The sequence below is a fragment of the Nannospalax galili genome, unplaced genomic scaffold, assembly GCF_000622305.1.
Source record: "Nannospalax galili isolate Female #2095 unplaced genomic scaffold, S.galili_v1.0 scaffold55, whole genome shotgun sequence".
NCBI classification, from domain to species: Eukaryota; Metazoa; Chordata; class Mammalia; order Rodentia; family Spalacidae; genus Nannospalax; species Nannospalax galili.
In genome coordinates, this window is record NW_008337640.1 from 1,315,783 (window position 1) to 1,318,707 (window position 2,925).

A 2,925-nucleotide genomic window follows, 5' to 3' on the forward strand; every position below is an offset into this window, starting at 1 on the left:
GGAGGCAGAGGCAAGTGGATTTCTGTGGAATCAAGGCCAGCCTGGTCTACAGAGTAAGTTCTATGCCAGCTCTGACTACAGGGAGACCCTGTCTCAAAAAGATTAGATAGATAGATAGATAGATAGATAGATAGATAGATAGATAGATAGATAGATAGCACATAGAGCAAAAGAGCTCAGTAAGAGGGTGTCCCACTAAATTTTTGCCTTCCTGCTGTTTGACCTGCCCTCACTTCTTTCAGGGTCTCTTGCTCAGGGCGCTATCCACATTGTAGGAGAGGAAGTGCCAGGCCTAAGCACAGGCTGTGCTAGAGAACACACCTTCCACCTTGAGAGCACAGCCCGTGCTTCTGCAAAAGAGCCAACCTAATCTGCCTCCTGACCTAGAGACTGATGACATGAGTGGCCTGGATGAGGGGATCTATCAGGGAGTGACACACCAGCTTATGGGACACTGGGGGCAGGGGGAGAGATATATAAGGCCTGCCCTTTCCAGCAATAAACAAGTCTGCAGCACCTTGCCTAGTGCCTGCTTTCACCTGACTCCCGGTGTCTGTGTATTGACTCTGTGCCGCTCACCCCCACCTCAGCCATGGATGTTGCCCCCTCAGGCCCAGTCACAGAAATTAGGGGATGGAGGAAGTTCATTGTGCATTGGGTCTCCCATACCAAAGCCAGGGTTGTGTGGCTTGGCAGCAAATTTGGGTCCACCTCTGACAGGTACTGGAGTTCTTTTTTTCTTCTTGGCTTCAAGGGTGAGGGGAGATCTTGGAAAAGTTTTTCCAATGTGGCAAGGGCAGCATAAGCCTTCGCCTCCTTTTTGTTTGAATCAGCACCTCAACCTCTATGACAAATCTCTTGTCATGGCTGCCACTGGTCTCAGAAATGAGCTCATATTTGAGGCCATGCCTCTTCTCATTGAACTCCACAACTGGGTTCTTGCCATGCTTAGTCAGTATCGGGCCCTGCTCAGTAGTGGTGTCTGAAGTGAAGGTGGAGCTAGGTGTTGAAACAGCTTCTACCACAGGGGGTGGGGCTACTACTGTGGGCCTCAAATCAGACTCCTCAGCTGAGTCCTCCCCTTTGCTTAAGTCTCTGCCTTCAGCACCTGTTGGCAAGCCTATGTCCTGTAACACCTTTATGGCCACGTGCAGTTTGGCGGTCTTTTTGGAGGGTCCAGAGGCCTCAAAGGAACTACCATCCACCTCCACAGATATAGTGAAGATAGGAGCGTGGACAGGGCCTGTCTGCAAGACCAGCTTATACTGCAGGCCTGGCTTCAGCTGGTTCAGCCTCATTAGAGCACTCATTGCCTGGGGAGGCTCCACCTCCTCTTCTTTCTTTTGGATCTTCTTCTTCTTTTTACTGGGGGACTTCTCCTCCCCATCCTCCTCCATGGGGCATTTCATGGGCATGATGGCATAGGTGGTACTAGAAGGAATTTGAACAATATAGTCCACTAGGTTCTCATTCTTTGGTTTCTTGGGCATCTTGGAAGGCAAGGGGTCCATCCCCAGGACTTTATGGAGCTGGCCAAATGCAGCAAGACACAGGGCATGCTGCACACTCTGTGTGATATCTTCCCATTGCTGTCTGCCTAGATGCCCAATAGCATCCGTGGCTTCTTTTTCACAAGGGTCATAAGTGCCAGAACCATTTGGCATCACGATGCCAGATGCCAGGCACTCCAGTACTCTCCGCAGGGCCTCGCCAGCACCCATCAGCCTTTTGGCTGCGCCAATGGACTTCTCACACAGCAGCTCCAGGGGCCATCCTCCGAGGGGACCCCAGGTGGGCACGTGGGTACACAAGTCCCTTAGGACACGGATGACAATGACACACGACTTCAGCCCGTTGGCTCTGGCCTGGAACCACTTGGCATGTCGAAGGGACACCAAGACAGCAAGGTATTTCTGCCTGTCCAGAATGTCCAGGGGTCGTTGATTGATGGCGTTTCTCCAGCTAATACTTTCTCCATTTCTTCTCTAACAACAGGGGATGTCAGGTGGATGGTCAAGGACAAAGGGGGCTCTTTCATATTTTTTATCACAATCGCAGCATCATCCACAGACGGGAGTATTTCGTAGTTGTCTTCTGTTACAGTAGTGGCCAGGTTGTCAGCCACCTTGTCCAGAAGGGCAGTTGTGGGCTTCTCCTTACAGAGCAGAACCAGCTCCAGATCCAGATCCCCATGAGCAGAAGACCCTTGGCTACCAGGCCAACCCACATCACACCCTTCAGGGTCCTAGTCATGTGTTCTGCCTTCTGTTCCCCAGTCCCTTCTTTGCTCTCATCATCGGGGGGTGCATCCATATTTTCGGCATCAGAGGGTTCACTGCTGCCCTTCTCCTGCTCATCAATCCAATCAGACACAGCCTTGAGGGCCCGTTCATTGTGGGAAACCATGTTCTACACAGCCTCCAGCTCCTCTTGCGTTGGGTACACTGAGGAATGCCATCACATGGCATTCATCATTCACAAAAATTCTCATGGGATGCTGGAATGTGAAAACCTTCTTCTTCTTGTGATGAAGTGATGATGGTGCAATGCCATTTTTCCTGCTTTTCCTCTAGTGCCTGGGAATCAAGCTGGCTTATCTTTTCAAACAGGGACAGCTTTGCTTGGTGTTATCAATACTTCAACTATCTTGTCGGTGTCCCTGTTTCTCAGCTGCCACTGCTGCTGCTGCCTACCGGCCACCAGCCCACTGGGGTATTCAACCTCCCTCTCAAAAATTAAAAAAAAAAAAAAAAAAAGCCACTCGGTACACGCCGGGGCTGCTCCAGTACCAACTGCAATGGCAAGAAGAGGAGGAGGAGCTGAGGAAACCTGCAACAGCTGGCTCCCAAACAAGGTTCCCGGCCCCCTGGCATTGGAGATGCCCCCAACTTCAGTTCCTTCAGTGAGTAGGCCCCTGGTTTCATC

General features: G+C 51.1%; 1 pseudogene across 1 annotated transcript; it reads right to left on the bottom strand.

The window, feature by feature from the left end:
* Nucleotides 1-607: 607 nt before the first annotated feature.
* Nucleotides 608-2,654, bottom strand: LOC103733785 (annotated as a pseudogene). The gene has a single exon (XR_001872433.2). The product of XR_001872433.2 is annotated as an interleukin enhancer-binding factor 3 pseudogene (transcript).
* Nucleotides 2,655-2,925: the final 271 nt, after the last annotated feature.